This window comes from Gossypium arboreum, chromosome 6 (genome assembly GCF_025698485.1).
Source record: "Gossypium arboreum isolate Shixiya-1 chromosome 6, ASM2569848v2, whole genome shotgun sequence".
NCBI classification, from domain to species: Eukaryota; Viridiplantae; Streptophyta; class Magnoliopsida; order Malvales; family Malvaceae; genus Gossypium; species Gossypium arboreum.
This window is the reverse complement of record NC_069075.1, coordinates 13,110,069-13,132,406: the sequence shown is the minus strand read 5'-3', so window position 1 is coordinate 13,132,406 and position 22,338 is coordinate 13,110,069. Positions and strand designations below refer to the sequence as shown.

The 22,338-nt window shown below is 34.8% G+C and overlaps 1 non-coding gene across 1 annotated transcript; it reads right to left on the bottom strand.

Annotated features, from left to right (window-relative positions):
• Positions 1-887: 887 nt before the first annotated feature.
• Positions 888-994, bottom strand: LOC128294347 (small nucleolar RNA R71). The gene has a single exon (XR_008284659.1). It is a non-coding gene; the product is annotated as a small nucleolar RNA R71 (small nucleolar RNA).
• Positions 995-22,338: the final 21,344 nt, after the last annotated feature.

The following is a 22,338-nucleotide window of genomic DNA, read 5'->3' as shown; positions in this document are numbered from 1 at the left end:
ATTCTTTAATTCTTAGGCTAGATAATAAAAAGATAGTAATTACTAGTACTTTTAGTCCTCGTGGATACTATATTCCCGGTCTCACCATAACTATACTACTGTTCGATAGGTGCGCTTGCCTTAATCGAATTTTTAGTTAGTTTCACGACCATCAAGTTTTTGGCGCCGTTACTGGGGACTAAGATATTAAGAACTCTTAATTTTTATTACTTTAGCCATTTTTTTAATTTTTTTTGCAATTTAAATTTTTTTCAATTTAATTATTAAATTTTATTTTATTTACTTCTGGCATGTTTTTATAGTTTATGATTAGAAGAAACCCATCAGAACCTTTGCTTTTTGATAGTGAGATCGAGAGCACAGCTCGCAGAAACCAAAGAGAAATAAGGCAAAGCCTACCATACATAGAGGAAGAGCGAGAGGGCGATATTCACACTAATACCGAGGAGATGGCTGAAAATTAGAATAATCCGCTACCTCCTGTGGTTGCTTCAAATCCAGTAAATCAGGATCTTGCTCCTCTTACTATGTATGATTATGCTAAACCTACTTTAACAGGAACTGAATCGAGTATAGTTAGACCTGCTGTTGCTACAAATAATTTTGAACTGAAACCTAATACGATTCAAATGATACAACAGTTTGTTCAGTTTGATGGTTTGTAGGACGAGGATCCAAACACTTGTTTAGCAAATTTTTTGGAATTCTGCGACACGTTTATGATTAATGGTGTTTTTGATGATGCCATTTGCCTTCGATTATTTCCCTTTTTATTAAGGAATAAGGCTAAACAGTGGTTGAACTGGTTACTGCGATGGTCAATCACCACTTGGGAACAAATGACCGAAAATTTTTTATTTAAATATTTTTCGCTTGCTAAAACAGCTAAATTAAGGAATGATATCTCTTCTTTTGTGCAGATGGATTTAAAAACACTTTATGATCCATGGGAGAGATACAAAGATCTATTGAGAAGGTGCCCTCACTATGGGTTACCTCTGTGGCTGCAGGTTCAGACTTTTTACAATGTGTGAACCCCTCAACAAGACAACTGATCCATGCAGCCGCCGCTGGAACTTTAAACAACAAAACACCTAAAGAGGCTTATGAATTTATTGAAGAGATGTCACTGAATAACTATCAGTGGCAAGTCATGAGAATGAAGCCGGCAAAAGCAGCTGGTGTTTTCAACCTCGACGCAGTCACTATGCTATCTAACCAGGTAGAACTTTTAAAGAAAAAGATTGATGGTTTGTATGGATCTACTCAGGTACATCCAGTGATGAGGTGTGACTCAAACGGATGAGGAGTACACAATACAGATTATCTATCCTTCAACCCTAGCACCGAGGAGGAACAAGTCCACTATATGGATAATAATTCTAGACCTTAAAATAACCCGTATAGTAACACTTATAATGCAGGTTAGAGGAACCATCCCAATTTCTCATGGGGTGGTCAGGGAAATCAAATGCCACAACATCCTCTAGGCTTTCAACAACCACCTTACCAACAAGAGAAGAAACCGAACCTTGAAGAGATGCTTACAAAATTCATCTCGGTGTCAGATGCTCATTTTTAGAATACCGAAACAGTGCTTAAGAAACAACAAGCATCAATTCAAGGGCTTAAAACTTAAATAGGACAGCTCGCTAAGTTGATTTCTGAACGACCACAAGGTAGCATACCCAGTAACACAGAAACTAACTCAAGAGAGCAGCTTCACGTGATCACTGTTTGAGATGAAGAAGGGTTAGCTGAATCTGAAGTGGACCGAGACGAGAAATTGTGGTAAGCAATGGTAAAGTTAAGGTAAGCCAGAATAAGCATAATTCGGTCAATAAGGAATATAAACCTCGTGTACCATGCCCAAATGTGACAAGAAAAGACTACACAAATGAACAATTCGGTAAATTCCTTAAACTTTTGAAAAAAATACATATTAACTTACCGTTTATTAAAGCTTTTTCACAGATGCCCAATTCCGTAAAATTTTTAAAAGAGCTTTTAGCAAACAAGCGGAAGCTAGATTACTTGTCGTACGTAGAGCTCAATGCAGTTTGCTCAGCCATTTTGCAGAATAAGCTGCCAAACAAGTTGAAAGATCCAGGAAGTTTTACGATTCCCTGTTTAATTGGTAGCTTAAATGTTAACAGTGCTTTGGCTGATTTAGAGGCGAGCATTAATGTTATGCCCTATAAAATGTTTAAACAACTAGGTCTTGGGAAACCGAAAAAAATGAGAATGAGCATTCAACTGGCAGATAAAACAATTAGATTTCCTAGGGGTATCATTGAAGATGTGCTAGTCAAAATTGATAATTTTATATTCCCAATTGATTTTGTTGTTCTAGACATGGAAGAAGACAGTGACGTGCCTTTGATTTTAGAACGACCTCTTTTTAGCAACTGTTAGAACTATCATTGATGTTGGCACAAGAGAACTAATACTTCGTGTAGGAGATGATGCGATTATTCTCCAAGCTAGTGATTCAACTAAATTATCTAGTAAGCAAGATGGCTATACACGTTCTGTTGATATGAATAACATTATGGCTCAAACTTCTTTTCAGGAAACCCCTAGAAAGAATGTGATGGAACCACATTCTAATCCATGTGACAAAAATAGAATGAGTCATGAGGAACGAAAACTATAAATCGATGAACTAGATGAATGGTAAAACTATAAATCGATGAACTAGATGAATGACAGACACATGTCAAGGAGAAACCAAAAGTACACGATGAATCAAAGCAACGCTATGATGAGTGTAGGATGAAACAAAACAATTTAAGGTCGGGGATAAAGTATTGTTAGATGAAAAGGACCCCCGCATTGCTACTTCAGAGCTTAATACCAATGGAGCGACTCCTTTCACGGTACTAAATGTTCTCATATACGGTACAGTCGAGGTAAATCATTCTCAATTCGGCACTTTAAGGCAAATATTACTCGACTTAGACTTTATGTGGATAATAGAATTGATAGTGAGAAAGAGGAGTATCGACTCCGTGATCCGCCGTGATCATACGAATGAGAGGTAAGTCGATCTTAGACTCTAAATAAGTTCTTCTCGGGAGGCAACCCAAGCACTAACACCCCTAACTAGTTTATTTTAGCTATTTTTGGTATTTTAATACAGGTACAGTGACCACACAGCCTAGACAAACGGGTGTGTCCTTGGCGGTGTGAAAATAGGGCTGAAATTTCCCAAAATCGACATGCACACGGCTTACGATAAATCCACATGGTCGTGCTCTAGGCCACGTGAAACCTGGAGCTAAATTTTTAAATTTTAAATAAGTCAAGGAGCTCCACGGGCAAGCCACATGGCCGTGTGTTCGGACACACGGGTGTGTGGGATACCACACGGGCATATGAGAAGTGAACAATGAAGCACACGGTCGTATGATAAGGCCGTGTGAGCCACATGCCCAGGACACATGGGAGTGTCTAAGACCATGTGGCGAACAGATATTAATTTTTTGCGACAAACACGGACTAAACTCGAGCCACATGGGCGTGTGACACTACCGTATGGCCCAACACAGGCCTCACACGACCGTGTCCCTTTTTTAATCCCCAAACCTAGTTTTTTCCTTTCCACCCTTGTCTTCTTCCTAACCCTCAAACCCTAAGCAGCCGCCGCAGCCTTCCTTTCCCCTTCTGTCAAACCACCCCTCTCTCGTTGTTCCCTCCCGTTCACCTAGTCACACGAACCCCCCAGCCCCGATCGAGAACCTTTTTCCCCTATTCCGCTCACACCCTTCATGACCGTACCCAAAACCACCCCCTCCCTTCAACACTCGCGCACACAGTCCCCTCCCCATCCCCGCTCCAGACCAATGACCCCGACCCTCACCCTCTTCCTTTCCAACACCCCCTCACCTTCACGCACGTCCCATATAGCCCTTAACGCCATGCACACCCATACGCATGAGCCCTACACCAAATTGCAGCCATTTTCTTCCTCTCTTCCCTGCGTGTAACACACACAACCCCCACCCCACCACCGTTTGCACCTTCGGTCACCACTATCGGTTTCCCCCTTTTACCCCTCCCAATTATTATTATTATTATTATTATTATTATTATTATTATTATTATTATTATTATTATTATTATCATTATCATTATCATATTTAATCATTTTCAGTATTATTATTAGTCTAGTTTTATTTCAATATTGGTTATTATTCTTTTCTTTATTAGTTATTCCATAGATTTAGTTGCTATCTAAATAAGTCATTTATTTTGCTTTATTCTTCATGCTTCCGTTTTGTTTATGTAGATAACCATTAGTCTGCCACATTATTAAATCTTTTCATTTCTTTGCTCACTGCTTCTTCATGTACTTAGCTGATTGCTGTGTTTTTTATCCTTAGTCTTAGGATTCATTTTTCATTTTTTTAGAATACTCTAATTCTTGATTATTTTAACAGTACTTTGCCCGTTTAAACTACTTGCACTTGCCATTCTTGGTTTTTAGTGATGCTTGATTTGTTTAATTATTGATCAACTCTTCTATTTTTCAGGTACATCATGACCAACACACAAGGCAAGAAAACTGTCGTCCCCACTTCAAAAAAACTGGAAGGGTCCTGGTGCAACCTCCTCGAGCGCCTCGATCGAAGCTCGTCATCCTCTGCTTCGATTCTCGTCAAGCCCACAGGACGACTTGTTTCAGCTTTTGTATGTGCGACTGCTAGGTTTGGACCGATGCATTGACTGGACTGCATTGGAACAGGTTGGACTAGCTGATGAGGTCTATGCTTTCATTGCCACTGCCCCGTGGGATCGGTTCTTTACGATTATCGAGCCCACCTATTCAGAACTTACCTTGGAGTTTTGCGCTACTTTCCATCTACAGCATGTGATGAATACCCATGACGAGGCCGGTACTATCACTTTCCGACTTGGTGGCTTAGTGCGACATATGAGCGTCCCTGAGTTTGGCGCAGCCTTGGGCATTTACACCGATGATTTTATAGGTACCGATAACTTTCTTCACCTCCACCATCATATTCATTACTCACCTTCGTACTTTTGGACCGATCTTACAGCTAGTCAGATCCGTTATGACGTGAGTCGCTCAAAAGCGGCATCTCTTTCTCCAGCTCTACGATACATCCACACCTTATCAGCTCACAAGTTGACTGGCAGGAGAGAGAGCATAGGAGTTGTAAGCACTACTGACGCATACTACTTTTGGAGCATGGCGACTGGTCACGTCTTTGATTTGGCATACATCATAGCGCTTACTTTTCGTCACTAGACGAACTACCATAGGAGGAGCCCCATTTTCCTTGGCCCCTACGTGACTCACCTCGCTCGACACTTCAGCCTCTTCGACACTCCAAATATGTCATCGACACTCACACTAGTAGGCCAGATGTCTCTTCAGAAAATTTCTAGTATAATCCACATGAGGATGATAGAGCGATGCCGTGGATTCGACCCCCTTCAGTACAGACTCTTTCACTTTGATGACCAGGATAAGCTAGAGGACATTACTGATGATGTCCCTCCCCTTTATGAGTACCCACCTCCCCCACTATCACAATCACCTCCCCATTGCTACCACTTTGACAGCATCGATGCCGCTTTTCGACAGATTTGCCACCACCTCCACATCTCTCCTTTGGCACCGTCGACCCACGCGGCATCAGATGATGAGGACCTTTGAGTCCTTTTATTTTATTGTTATTACTATTTTTTTATTTTATTTATTTTTGAAGACTTATGCTTTATATTTTGAACTATGTTTATCTTTATGGTTATTATCGAGTGATCCATTAATTCTCTTCCACTGTTGTGTTTATTTTCTTACTAGTAACTCAGAATCATGCCTTTCATTAGCATTATCTACAATTCTAGCTTTCGCTATTCCAAGGATTTCATCCAAAAAAACTCAGGGCAGTTTCGCTTCTCTCCCTCTCTTCTGATATTATGCTTATAGTGCTATTATCTATTTTTGTACATTGAATCTTAAATGTGGGGAGGTTATTTATGTGATTATTAGAAAATCTCTGAATTTTTATCTTGTTCTTAAATAATTTTCTCATATCATTATTAGAGTGAATTCTGATTGATTTATGATTTTTATTGATATATTTTGAATTAAATCATAGGAAACTGTGCATTGATTGTTTAAACTCTAAGACATTAGAGGATCAAACATGATACATTGACTTTTGAGAATTACAATTGCTAGGTTGTCTCCCTGAATTGAGGTATTATCTTGAAGTTTTGAATTTATAGGATTGACATCAAATACTCATAATTGTCGTGAGTTTTGGATCCTTTTTAGAGCATATATTTTTCTTGCTTATTTATTTTATTGGTTTTGAGTGTGTCAACATTGATTGTTATTCTAGAACTTGCTTCGATGATGCATGTCAAGATCACACATTTGATTTGATATACTGAGATGATAAAGGCACCTAGGTTTTAACCCACTTACCCCACGAAAAAGCCTACCTTCATAATTAACCCTTAGTGAACCCCTTTGAGCTTAACAAACCATTTCTTAATTTACCCTGAATTTTAACCCCTATATCATATTTTTTTGATTCGTTGAGAATTTTTCCCATTTTATTGATTCGCTTTTTGTCGAGATTTGATTTGGTTAATTGCCTAACTATCTTCTTCCATTTTAGTTGTATAATTCTCTCTCGTTACTTGTTCTTATTCTTAAAAAATATATATATTATAAGTTGATTATCATTTGTTCTTTGCTTGAGCTTAAGTATTTAATTCCATACTCTAAGAAGACGCTCATGTTTATCTTTAATAAATTTGATTGATGTAATTATTTAGTATTAGTTTATTTTTCCAATTGAGTAATTTATCCATTCGATCTCGATTCTAACCTTCTTTTTTAGCCTTTATCCACACCTTTAACCAAGCCCCGTTACAACCCTTTAAAGACTTTTTGATTTGTGTATCAATTCATTTATATTGGTGGAGATTTGATTTTCATGCAAGCCAATGGTAATAACTTTTCATGTTTGACAATTGAGTGCTTAATTATTGAACCTTAAACACTTTGAATGATTTGAGTGAATCTTTAGTGAGGATGTCAACCCTTTTTGATTTGAAATTAAAGATAATTATTTAGATAAAGGGGGATACCTATGATTTTATGATTAAAATGCTCAACTTGGATTGTTTGAAAATTTAATATTCTTTTAGTTAAGCTCTCAATGTATGATTACTTAGGGATTACTTTGAAACATTATTAATGAGAATTATAAGTTGAGAAGGATTTATTTTAATTATGAGTTGAGGATTTTGCTTGAGGACAAACAAATGCTTAAATGTGGGGATATTTGATAAACCATAATATATACATTTTTTATCCCATGCTTGGCATATTTATCGATGATTTTTCCTTGGTTTCATTGAATTCGATGCTCCTGATCCTTTAAATTCAAGTTTTATACTTAGGCGAGCATAGGAAGGCGAAAAGAGCAAGAAACAGGCCAAAAAAATAGACAAAATGGGCTTAATTCAGTGTTTCACACAGCCTAGGCACTTCTACACGGGTAATCCACACGTCCGTGTGTCATGGCCGTGTCGATTAAAAACCAACTCAGAATTACACACGACCTGAACACCTACACACGGGCATGGCACACGACCGTGTCTCTGTCGCGCCCAAGTCAAATTCTACTAGAAAAAAGCTAATTTTGAGGGTTTGAAGCATTCTAAAGTCTATATAAATACCATAAAAGAGGATTAAGGGGGGACACGCAAAGTAGAAAGCAGAAAATACTCAAGAATAGCCATCGGAATCAGCTCAGAAGTAGGATCTACTTCAAGACTGAAGATCTCCAGTCAATTTCCTTAGAAGTTCTTTGGTTTCTTTATGTTTTGTTGTTTTCCCGATATTGAGATGTTTTCTATTATTATGAACTAAACTCCCTAAATACCTAAGGGAGATGAAACCTAAGACAAATCTTATTACTATTTGAATTATATGATAAATACTTGTTCCTATTCTTAATTGTGAGTTCTAATTCTTACTTTAGTATTCCAGGATATTAATTCAGGTTTTTGATGTGTTTATTCAGTGGAGCAAAAGTCCCTATTTAAGAGTAGATCATTCATAATTAAGCGGAGTTGCATGCAATCCTAGAGATAGGACGACATAAATCTGCCGGATTAGAGTCAAATCTAATAAGGAAATCTGTAGATCAAGTTAATGAGACAATAAGGGTTTTAATTAGAAAGAGATTTTGATTAATCAACCTAGAGTCAATTGTTTTTAGTCTCGAGAGAGATAATAACATAAACTAGGGATTTCTACGGATTAATTCAAGTGAATAAATTGTCTAATTCAGAAATAATAAGTGAAGTCTAACTGGATTCTTCTTTGGGTATTGTCTTCCCCATCGATCTTCTAAAAAATATTTTCCAACTTTAATCTTTGTCGTAATCTTAGTTAATTAGATAATTAGTTTTAGTTTAAAAAATTTCTTTAATTCTTAGGCTAGATAATAAAAAGATAGTAATTACTAGTACTTTTAGTCCTCGTGGATACGATATTCCCAGTCTCACCATAACTATACTACTGTTCGATAGATGCGCTTGCCTTAATCGAATTTTTAGTTAGTTTCACGACCATCATATCCGTATCTATTTGAGTCAGGTAAATTTCAAAGTTGAAATTTCTTTTAGGGGGAGAGAGTTGTAACGCCCAAAAATTTTATAATTTAATTGTGAGAATCTGCAGTAATTAATTTCTATAACTGTGGCTCTATGTTTTTCTATTTTGTTTAAGGTCTAAAGTTTGAGTTCATCATTAAAAGTTTCATTATTTTTAAAGCAACCATTATCCATGTGTTATGTAGTTAAGTGCAATTCTGTGTAAACTTGTGTCTGGTCTCGAGTTCGAGTCCCATCGTATACATTAGAAAATTTTTGCTAAATGCTGGTATGAGGATGGTGGTTAGTTAATAAATTTTTTTAACATCAATTTCTTTCCTTTCCTTTCTTCTTTTATTTTTTTCTTTCTTTTTCCTCCTTTATTTTTCTTCTTTTTCATCTTTCAAGTGAGTTCTTTTATTGCATTTGGTAAGTGATTGTCGAAGTATTAAGAGTCTTAAGTGATTCAAAGCGTTGTTAGAAGATTTTCGTGTAAGTTCTGCGAAGTTGTTGGTTTCTGTTTACGTAGTTAAATTTGGATTTCTCCGACTGTTGTATGTAAATTCGTTGTTAATTAATCGTTAATCTTGTCTTTAAGTGTGAATTCAGAGGAGGGTAATCCTTTGTGAGCCGTTATGAATTAGTTCAACTGATCGTTGGTAATTATTCGTCGTTAAAAGTTTCATGGTGTCAATTTATTCAACATAATTGATTGAGTATTAACATTTGCGTTATCTAGTCGTTTTAGTCAATAAATTGATTGTTGAATGGTTAATTAGGTTTTGTGTAGTCTCAGCATTATTTTTTGACAAATGAGACTAGGTACGTCCCAAAAACCTTAATTTTGTGAGTTTCGATCGTCGAAAATGATGGTTGTCGACGCCACACGACTAGGTACATGGGCATATGTCCAGGCCGTGTGGGTGGTTGTATAACTCACTATTCATCAATTTGGAGCTACACGGGCAAGGCACATGGGCGTGTGTCCAGGCCATGTGTGGTCATATTAGTGTAGGGTTCACATGGGCAAAGGACACGAGCATGTGTCTAGGCCGTGTAAGTCACTTTTTGTGACTTAGAACCATACGAGCATGTCAAAGCGGTATGAATCACACGGGCAAGGACACGACCATGTGTCCAGACTGTGTAACTCTCTATTTATGTTTTAAAACCACATAAGCAGAGGACATGAGTGTATACCTAGGCCGTGTGAGACACATGGGTAAAGACATGGGCATGTGTCCATACCGAGTGGCATATAAATATATCCCGAAACCTATTTTTGAGGTCGAGGGTGTTGCCTAAGACTGATATTATTTCCTCAGTGTATAAATGATCTGAATTTGATTGTAAGAGAACTCTCTGATACTTTATGACTAACATATGACTACCATAACTGTATGTGTACTGTGATACTTATTCTGATATTGAACTGTGTTATCATTTGTGAAACAATTTAGAATGACTCAATACATATTATAGATATTTGTACTCTACATTTGCAAGGGTTGTGATATTGTGAAGAATAAGATAATCTGCTTTGAATTAGTGGCTAAGCCACCATGCGTATAATTCTGATTTTGGCGTTTCGTCGCATTACGATCTAGCAGCTAAGCTGTGTTTCTAGAAACGTGTCAAATAGACACTCTATGGTGTGTAGGTTGATTGGGCATTGAATGCCCTTAACGATGTGTTAGGATTACCGAAGATAATGTGTAGCGAATGAGGGTTAGGAATATCTGCATCTGAATCTGATCTGTTCTGTATACGAAATTGTTTTTGCATCTGTAATTAATTTGTCTTGAATTTGAACTAAAAATGCTTCTATTACTAAATCAAACCTTTGAATTCAGAAACTATTTGATAAATTTGTTTTAGTTGAGCAAAATTCTTTTATGCACTGATTTCACAACTCACTTTATTATTGATTGAATTTTAGGTGGTTCTTAGACTTGAACGGGTCAGTGCAACGAGAGCTTGGTCAAGCTTTTATCTTTCTTCTAAATACTACTAGTAAGAGATTCGATATTCTAAGATATTATGATGTTTGGAAAGATTGTATACTCACTTAATTGTTGTGTTGGATATTATGTGTTAAATGGTTTATTCTAATTTTGTTATAAATGTGGTGTTTTAGTATCGTTGATGTAACTCTCTAGACTTGGTCTAGATGTTTAGGTCGTGTTTAGGGTGCTACGTCACTTATTGTCAAATGAGAAAAATATTTTTTTTTATCTTTGAGTATCATGTGTGTTGTAGTACTATCTACAAAACACATGTCTCCATTGATTTTGAATCCAACGAAATTTTATTGAATATTCATATTCTTCATAAAAATAAACAAAATATAACATAAAAAACATTGCAAATATTTATTGAATTTATATAACTTATTATTTATGTAAGAAAATAAAACATACTTAAAACAACATAAAAATGTCAAAATAACATCAACCTTTCTAATGATTCTCAAAGAAATTTTCTACATTTAGGTGAGTTATATCATTTAGGTCATGAAATTCATAATCCTTGTAGGCATAGTCAGTTTTTGTATCATAGTGAATCTCTTCATCTTTTGCCTCTATTTCATCATTTTGAGATATAAAATTTGTCTCAACATTATGTTCCTTTCTCTTAATGGATGCTTGATAAAGTTTCACTAAATGCTCAGATGTACGATAGGTATGTGACCAATGCCCCTTCATACCACATCAGTAGTATAAATTCTCAACAATCTTTGAAGGATTATTTTGACTACCTCTTTATTGTCCTTCATTGTTATTCCTTTTCTGGTGGTTAAAGTATCATTGTTATGACCACCTGATAACAGTTATTAGTACGTCCTCGACCACGTTCCCCACTACGTCCAGAACCACAGGCACAGTCGCAACCTATATATTTTTCATTTTCATAATTATTGTGTATTGCTACATTCACTTCAGGGAATGATGCAAAATTAGTGGGACGAATTCCATGATTTTTCATCAACAGCTCATTATTTTGTTTAGCCACCAAAAGACATAAAATCAACTCAAAATACTTTTTAAAACCTTTTTCCCAGTAGTGCTGCTGCAGGAGCACATTAGTAATATGAAAAGTTGAAAATATTTTCTCTAACAAGTCCTCCTGAATTATGTTTTCTCCACATAATTTCAGTTGAGAACTAATTCTGAAAAGTTCCGAATTATATTATCTTACAGTCTTAAAATCATGCAACCGTAAGTGTATCCAATCATAACGAGCTTTAGAGAGTATCGTCGTTTTCTGATGGTCAGACTGTTCTTTCAGATTATTCCATAACTCAATAAGGTCTTTCATAGTGAGATATTCCACTTTTAATCCTTCGTGTTAATGATAAGGGATGAAAATCATTACTTTTGCCATGTTTTGATTAGATGTTTCTTCATATTCTAATATCGTATTCCCTAGACTTTTAGCATCTAGGTGAATTTCAACATCTAGCACCCATGACAAATAAATTCTGCCTAAGATGTCTAAGGCCACAAATTTAAGTTTGATAAAATTTGACATTATAATCACTAAAAAAAAAGTAAAACAATAAGCATTCTCAATAATAAAACAATCCATATATATATACCAAATTTGTGAAATAATAATATGTCAAATATTGACATAGAGAGGAATAGTTGTAATAATAACTTAAAAAATTTGAAATAATTGAACTTTCTTTTGTAACCTTAAAAATATGTATATATAATTATCATTTTAATATGTATATAAAATTGATTTGCATGTTTTGAATATTTCTCTTTTTACGAAGTATGATAAACAAATTAAAACAATGATGAAAATATATATAGTTCAATTGGAGCTTTATGGGCAAGTTATATATAATCTCAGTGATGTGAACTTAACTATGAACTTATAAAGGCTCGTGATGATAACGTGTTATAAAACTAAAAGAAGAATACAAGATTAAGAGAGAAAGAAAGATAAAGAAATAGAAGGATGGTTCAATTTTCACTTGGGATACAATAAACTTGTACATGCCTTCTATTTATAAGGCTTCAAGTACCATAAGTTACAAAGTATTAATGACCAATATTAAGATACTATAAATGATTTAGGGGTTACAAGATAATGAATTTATGGGTTAGGGACATTCATTCATTCTTTAAGGGTTACAATAGGATAAATTTGACGAGGTTATGGACATCCATTTATCAATGGATTGACAACACAAGTCAAATAAAATAAATTGTAAAGCCTTTTTTGGATGGGTAATCTGTTTATCTCTAGTAAGATTAAAAACAACGGTTGCGATAAGACTAGTTATTATAGCGGTGAGATGAAATACTGTAGCACTAAAATTAAAATCAATAGTACGATATATTTATATTCAAATGCAACTATAATAGAAAATGAGTATTAAGGACATCATATTGAAAATATATAATAAATTATTTAAATCAAATGATAAAATATAAAATATTTATATTTATGTCAAATTATAATTAAAAATTATATTTCTATTAAAAATTAAATGTATAAAAGAATACTTATATTTAATTATGATATATATTAAAATAAATAAAAATATAGAGGAACCCATAATGAGAGGTTTAGTTTATGCAACTGAAACCCTAAACATAAGTTAAGAAAGAAAGTTCCAGTGTGGTGAAAAATTGGACTGAAAAGTACCTATACAACTACCCTTTATTAAAAAGTTGCAGATGAAAAAGATAAGAGAGAAATAGGGGAATATCCATTGTAACGTCCCGTACCCGAGACCATTTCCGGAGTCGAACACGAGGTGTTAATAGACTTAATTCATTACTTAAACAGCTCATACAATTCATTTTAAAATTTCCAGAAAAGCTGGCTAACTGCATCACAGTAGCTTTAAAAATCATATCTCGAGTTCCGAAACTCGAAATCCAATTCAGTAAATTTTTCTTGAAACTAGACTCATATATATATCTACTAATTTCTTTCTAGAATTTTTGGTCGGGCCAATTAGTACAGTTTATTAGTTAAAGTATCCCCTATTTCAGGGTTTGACTACTCTGACCTCTGTGTATTACGAATTAGATATCTCCCTCTACAGAGCTTCAATTACTATGCTGTTTGTCTCTAATAAAACTAGACTTAATAAGGAATCTGTACATATAAAGCATGACTTCTAATTATCTTTGTAAAATTTATGGTGAATTTACAAAGTCAGAACAGGGGATCCAGAAATAGCTCTGGCCTTGTTTCACAAAAATTTAAACATCTCATAAAATATAACTCATATACCTGTTTTGTTCCATCCATATGAAAATAGACTCATAATTCTTCAATTCCATATATTATTCATCATCTAATTGTATCTCTACTATTTTTAGTGATTTTTCAAACTCATGTCACTGGTGCTGTCTAAATCTATTTTATGGTAAATTTTACCTATTTCATGGTTTCCATGGATTAGCTAGCAATTTAGCATACATAACACCAAATATGATCATGATTAGCCATTCCAATGGCTAATCATTACCAAGCATTTCCATACCACTCAATAACCATATCATAAGACCATATATACAAAATGATTATAATGCTATACATGCCATACTCAAAATATACAAGCCATTATGCCAAGATGGTATACGGATAATGTGAGCGAGCCTCCGACTGTTCTCGATTTCCGAGCTGGCTTGTCAAAACTACAAGGAATGAAAAGGAGGGAGTAAGCATAAATTCTTAATAAGTTCACATGCAAATAGCAAGTAACATAACCATATAAGCAAACATAAAACATCATTTGCATAATCATCACCAAGACATTCATATCACATTTTCATTTATCATCTTACCATATTGTTGTTATATCGATTTTTCAACCCGAGGGTTAAGTACATACCTGTTCAAAGTATCCATTTCACAACACTTACCAATACGTCCCTTTCATCTTGAGTATTCCTCCATTTCAGTAGAACTCTACCCGTTGAACACATCGGAATATAATTCGGATACATAGAAAGTTTGCACATAAGTGCCACATATGTAGCCAAGCTACCATGTAACCCGCCCATAAGTGAACTCGGACTCAACTCAACGAGCTCGGGCGTTCGCATCCATAAGTGAACTCGGACTCAACTCAACGAGCTCGGATGCCTAGTTACATCTCTCGAACTCGGACTCAACTCAACGAGTTCGGACATTCGCATCCATAAGTGAACTCGGACTCAACTCAACGAGTTCGGATGCTCAACCATCCTAGTGACATGTCACTTGTATCCTAATCTATTCCTAAGGTTCAAACGGGCTTTTTTCCCCGATCTCACATCTTTTCCGTCTTCCACGGAATATCGGAACTGATACTCAGTGATAGTTCATACTCATTAAGTAATTCACATAATTACATATTATTCAACAATAACCACAAAACATAACGTTTCATGATAATAATAAGCATCATATCATATAAACAACATTAAATTCCTCAAAACAACAATTATGTTACTACATTTACACATGAACTTACCTCGTATGCGAAAATGGCTACTTTTACCATTTCGTCCATAACTTGGTATTTTCCTATTTTAGCCAATTTCAGTTTTCCTTGCTCTATCATTTAAAATATAGTCTAATTAGGACTCACATTATTCAAATTGACCCAAAATCATATTTTGGAAAAATTACAATTTTGCCCTAAACTTTTGCATATTTACACTTTTGCCCCTAGGCTCAGAATTAAACTTTATTCCTTATTCTTATGTTTTATAACATGCTGATCATTTTTCCCTTCTATGGAAACATCAAATTCTCACTCTAACATGTACTTATGACTATTAGGTATTTTTACCGATTAAGCCCTTTTGCTCGTTTTCACTTAAAACCGAGTAGCACAAGTTGTCTAACATAATTTAAAACCTCATATTCTATCATAAAACACCAAAATACACAAATTTCACCTATGGGTATTTTTCCAAAGATGAACCCTAGGTTGAATTATTGCTAGCATAAGCTTAATTGAGCTACCAGGACTCCAAAAACGTAAAAATCATTAAAAACGGGGCTTGGAATCACTTACTATAGAGCTTGGAAGCTTGAAACAAACCCTAGCTATGTATAACCCTTGAAATTTCGGCCTAATGAAGAAGATGGACAAAATTGGCTTTTAATTTTGTTTTAATTCATTTTAATAACTAAATGACCAAAATACCCTTACTACTAAACTTTCCAAAATTCCTTCCATGTCCTAATTTTGTCCATGAACTTAAAATTGGTCAAATTGCTATTTAAGACCTCCTCATTAATATTCCAAAACAATTTCATACTAAAAACTTCTAGAATGCAAGTTTTGCAACTTATTCGATTTAGTCCCTACTTTCAATTTAAGCACTTTAGGCATAGAATTTCATCATGAAATTTTCACACAATCATGCAATCATATCATAGACCTTAAAATAATCATAAAATAATTATTTCTATCTCGGATTTTGTGGTCACGAAACCACTATTCCGACTAGGCCCAAAATCAGGATATTACATCCATGGCCTTCTAAATTTTCTCATTTTCTCTAAGTCTTCTTCTTCTCAAAAAATTTTTGATGAGTTAACAAAAAGAGTTACAATAAAGTATGCTCTGTGCTTGCCATATAATGAATCCTGCACAACAAAAATATTGAAATTCTGATCAGTGATAACAATATCACTGAGGATAGCATATGTCTCTTGGATTAAGGGTTTGAAGCTAAAAGGCAGTGCCTGTTTGTATGACCCATGAGGAGAGGTCTGTGTTTTGGCATAGCATAATTGCTTCAAATTCTTCTTTCTTGCAGTCTCTGTGACTATCCTCCCCGTTATTGGTATCAGAGCCAGAAGGTTCAACGACTCATCTATTATTCTTCTGTTAGGATAGAAAGATTTAGAGAAAACTTTCAATTATGACTGAAAATATGTTAGCAAGACCTTCAGCTTCTTCAACTCCCCTCTCTTTACTAGATTTTCCTCTTAAATCCCACTCTGCAAAAAAGATCTCTTCCCTTTATGAAATAGAATACCTAAGTGAAGACGATAAAGTTCAGCCTACTGATCTTCCTACTGTAAACCCTTATAATGCTTATAGAAAGTCCGCTTTTTCTCTTGTAAAGTCTATTAGAACCTTAATCAAAGGTTCTACCAAACAAGTAAGGGAATATATTCAAGCCTCACGGTTTGATAGTTATCCTATTTCTGCGCCTCACCAGAGCAGTTTGTTACACTTGAGATTCCAGCAGAATTTTCAGCAGAATGGAAACGTGTAGGATATACTCATATCCATTTTGGTGCCATACGTCTTGCTCTAAACTACCATGGTACACCTGGAAAACCTGTAGTAACAAGAATTGCACTCTTGGATTCCAGATATTTGGAATACCAAAATGCATGTATTGCTATTATTAAGGCAACTCTGAATTCTGGCCTAGTAATGGTTACTTTATTTCCAAACTTTACTATGGCTTTGGAAGATCCCATTCTCCCTACAGCCTTGAAAGTCCAGATTCAAATAGGAGGAGCACCCCAAGTAGCTTCAGCTATTACTGCAACCCTCTATTACTAGATTGTCTACAGAATTCAAGATCATGCCTTTAATCTTTCAAGGCATGGAATAGATGACTCCCTGTTTCTTTCAATAAACACAAATGATCAACCTCATTGTATTCATGTTCCAAGGAAAATTCCAAAGAAGGAACTCATCAAACTCCTCCCAGAAAAATGGATTACCAGCTATGAACAATTGCTTGAGCATAGCCAACCAATCCAATCTACTACAAGTAAGATCACATCCAAGGGAGATGGAACGACTGAGATTAAGTTTGACCACAGTCATTTTCAAAGTCCAAAGAATCCTAGTACTTTCCCGACCCAGTTGATGATGCAACCAATTGAAAGACCAGCACAACTTCATGATCAAGAAGATCCAGATTGTTGCTGCCCTTTGTGTGAATCCGTCCCAAAAAGAAGCCTGATACAAAGTTTTTCTGTAGATGGAAAACCTTTGTATATGTTTAAAGACCTTGTAACTGGATATTATCCTTGGGCTCTAAGTTGCTCATGTGAGTTATGCGCAAATGACCAAATGACTGCCTGGATTGATAGCATGGACAAAACCGCATCAAAGCCAGGAAAGAAAAGGAAAAAGAAAAACTCCACTCAATCTGAGTTTTACAAGAGATGGATGGAAGGAGATCCAGATATCAGTCCTCTTGGAGAAGATAATGGTAAATTTATTTACCTGGTTGATTACTCATCTCACAAATCTTCACCAAATACACAGGTCCCACCAGAACCTTGTAAACCTCCTTCTCTTCCTCCTTCAAAATCATTCACTCTACCCCTTGAAAAAATTTCAAAACCGTCAAGACAGAAACTTTTCCTTCAGCCCTGTTATAAAAAGATAAACAAATGGGTCAAGAAAAACCCAGATTTCCTTGCTTCTCAAAACCCAGTCCCTACTGTTCGTATGATGCAACCTACAGCGTCATATGACAAGGAATTCCCTCCTCTTGAAGAGTATTTAGAAAAAAATTACACTCATGAACCAAAAATCCCTTCAAAAATTCAGATAGATATTTCTGGTACACCCTAAAAAATAAGTGTTGCAGAAGCCATTTTAAACTGGCAAACAGAAAATGCTATTGCTCAAAACCATGCTCTAAAAAGGATTGGTACAAAGATCTCAACTGTTGAAGCAAAGATAGATAACAATACCAAGATGGTCAGAGATCTTATCCAGGTTTTGCAAAAGAGATTAGATGCAGTAGTAAAAGAACCGGCTATAATGGCCTAAATTCAAGGTTATCGGAATAGTGGTTTCGTGACCACAAATCCGATTTAAAGAGAAATTTATTTCAATATTTTTTCATGAAAATTGATATGATAGGAAAATCGTATGAAAATATTGATAGAAAAATTTTACTGATTTAGTGGTTAGTTAGAAAAAGAAATTATTGAAGAAATTGGGTAAAAACAAGGTATCGGGACCTCTATCTCTTAAAACCGAGTCGAAAATAATTTTATAAATATTTATGAAATGTTATAATGTAGTATTAAAATTTCGTTAGGAAATTTTAATGTCTGGGTAGTCAATTAAATGAAAAGGACTAAATTGTAATAGGTGTAAAAGTTGCTAGAATGATTAAATAGCTTAAGAGTCTAATGAGAAAGGATTTAAAAGAAAATTAGACCCAAAATTTATTATGACTGGATGGCAAGGGCATGAAATCAGCACGAAAATTGATAAATTAAGGGCAAAATTGGAGTATTGCAAAATTAACTAAATAAAGCTAGGACTAAATAGGAAATATCTAGATTTCTCTTCATTTATCTTCAATTCCAGCAGCTAAAAATGCCATAGGAGGGTTCTCTAAGCTGGTATTTCATAATTTTTGCACCAATTGAGTTAATCCTTGCCTTTTTCTTGTAATTTTTGTGTTTTTAAGACTTTTACAACTATGTCCTACTATTAAATTCATTAGTTTTTGATTTCATGGATGAAATTGAAAGTTACCATGGTTGAGTGCTGTAATTTTATGATGAAATAGAATGAAATTAAAGCTTTAATTTGTTTATGAGATGATTTTATTAGGTAATTTCAATAGAAATTGATTTTTAGGACCTAATTGTGAAAATGTTTGGAATTAAAGTCTATTCCTGAAATTTTGATTCCTAAAGGTTGTAAAATAGTTTAAGGTGATAGAATAAAGTGTTAATTGAGAAAAATCAGCTCAATTGAGAGGCTAATTGAGTAGGGATGACATTGTTATTTATTAAAAGCTTAGGGGAAAAATGGTAATAAACAGCTTGCACTAAAACAATATTTGACAGCAGCAGTAGACTAAATTTGAAAAATCACCATAAATTGTAGGAATAGAATTAGAAGATGAAAAAATATTAAATTAAAGCTTATTGAGTCTAGTTTTTCATAAAAGAAACGGTGTAAGCAATGGATCTGTAAATCATAAGATATAATGAATTTTGTGAGACAAGGTCAGAATAAATTCGAGTTTCCCTATTTTGACTTTGAAAAATTATAAAACATTTAATAAAAATAATTATGGGCTTAAATTTATATTCCTAGAATTATGAATGAGTTTATTTTCAAGAGAAACAAACAGAAACATCATCTGAATTCTGTATGAAGAGATAATTAATTTTTAGTGAAGAAGGGTCAGAACTATCAGATAGCAGAATAAGGGTGATTTTAAAGAATAAAATTTACTTATTGGATAAACCAAAAATTCTGAAAATTTTAAGGTAAGAAGATATATGAGTCTAGTTTCAGGGAAAATTAACGGATCTTAATTTGGATTTCTGTATCTCGAGTTATAAATAATTTAGTGACTATAACTCAAATAGACACTTTGAATAAACTATAAATAATAATAATGAAATTATAGAAATTGTTGCATATGAACATGAAATGTATTAAATTGATAATTAAATTTATTTATTTAGATCCAGAAGATTCAGATACGAAGCTAGATCGAGGAAAGGAAAAAGTTCAGGATTAGTAGATTTTTGTAGACGAACAAGTATCAAGGTAAGTTCATGTAACTTGAATTATATTCTTAAATGCTTGAAAATGTATGTTATTGATGTGAATATGATTTGAAAGTTCATTGTATGAAAATTTATGAAACATTGAATATTTGATAAAAAGGGGAAGAAATCCTGGTTGAATGAAAGGAAATTTCATGGATCTCTGAAAAGGAATTGACGGTAAAAAGGATCTAGCCCAGACGGGTGATCCTACCCTGATATAGCCCTCTCGAAGAATATGTGGAAAATGGATTTAGCCCGGACGGGTAATCCGAATTAGGGTCTAAATTTAGCCTGGACTGGTAATTTAGATCCAAGCTCATTAGAGTAATTGTCACTGCAGGGGATTTAGCCTAGACTGGTAATCCTGACAATACTCTATGAGTTTTATATTACAGGGGATTTAGCCTGGACTGGTAATCCCGACAATACTCTATGAGTTTTATATTGCAGGGGATTTAGCCTGGACTGGTAATCCCGACAATACTCTATGAGTTTATATTGTAGGGGATTTAGCCTGGACTGGTAATCCCGCTGCAAGGTTGAGGTTCGCGGGAGTGTGCTCTCTGAAATGGAAATGTGCACACATGAATATGAATTGACGAACCCGGAATTGTACACTAAAAGTGTACCTTTGAAAATCCATCTAAATTCCGATAAATTCAAAGGGATAAATATGGAAAAATAACAAGGAAATGGAAATCATGGTATTGATGAGCTCATCAATCATGGTATATATTATTGGTATATGGAAATTATTGTACTAACTTGAATGTTGAGTTTGTGGATGTTAGGGTAATAATGCATTGAATGGATATAGGAATGTTTATTGTATTGTATTGAAAATATTAGGTAAGTATAATTCTTGTTACATGAGCTTACTAAGCACAAAGTGCTTACCCTATTTCCTTTTCCCCTGTTTTGTAGTGTTAAGATGTGATAGCCCTAAAGTGACCCTAGTCGGAAAGCGGTTTCGGGACCGCTAAACCGAGTCACCAAATTATTCGAACATGGTATTTATTGGCTAAAATGTGTGATTATGAATGTGTGAAAGTTTTAGGCTTCGATTTAGTAAATTGCATGCGAATTTAGTCAAAAGGACTTATGTGTGACATTTTTGAAATGTGATAGGCTAACCTACAAGGATCTAATAGTGCATGTAAACAAAAGGGAGGATTTGCATGTCAATTTCCCCCCCCAAATATGTAGTGGCCGGCCATGAGCATGGGTGGACAAGGTGTTATGGCTAAAAAGAAACATGTCATAGACATGTTGGCTTAATGCATTATGTAAGGAAAAATAAAATAATGAGCATGGTAATTAAATAATGAAAGGGAGGAGTGATGAAAAAAAAATAAGAAATGGTCTCATCCATGCCCCCCATTGCCGTGAGTTGAAGGAAAGAAAAAACAAAAAAAAAAGTGTTCATCCTTTGGTTCATCCTTGGCCGAAAATTTTAAGGAGGAAGGAAGGAGAAAGGTTGAAGAGGTTTGGCCATGCATGTAACTAGGCTAAGGTATGTTTGATGATGTTCTATGAGATGCATGCATGTTTTAGTTGTTAGCTTGAGTTCTACCTAGCCCATGGTCTAAATCTTGCTATGTGATGGAAATGACACTCGGCCATGGATGCATCATTCTTGCTTGGTGTTGATGTCATTTACATGCTAAAAATGAAGCTTTGTAATGATGCATGTGAAGGTGGATTGATGACTCTTAAATCTTCTTTTTAGCATTTTTTTTTGGGTGAGACATTAAGTTCTTTGTTTAACCATGACCAAAATCGAAATGGTATGGTGTTGTGATGCATTCGGCCACGGTAGAAAGTAGAGGAAAAATATAGTTGTTGTTAGATGAAGTAGAGTCTAACAAATGAGCACATATGTGCATTAGTTGCTAGATGGAGAAGAATCGGCTAGCAAGTTGTGTGCTAAGGCCGAATATAATTTTGTATATTAATAGGTAATGCATGTGTTGAATTAATGGAAAGGGAGAGGACGCTTTAATGGTGTATATATGTGTATTAGCCAAGTTTTGAACTTGAAACAAATGGTGTTTAGTCAATACAAGTGACCATACTTGTAGAATGTATTAAGTGTTGCAATCGGCCTTAGCATAGAGGTGTATGTTCGGCCACATGAATGAGTCCATGAGTTGATGT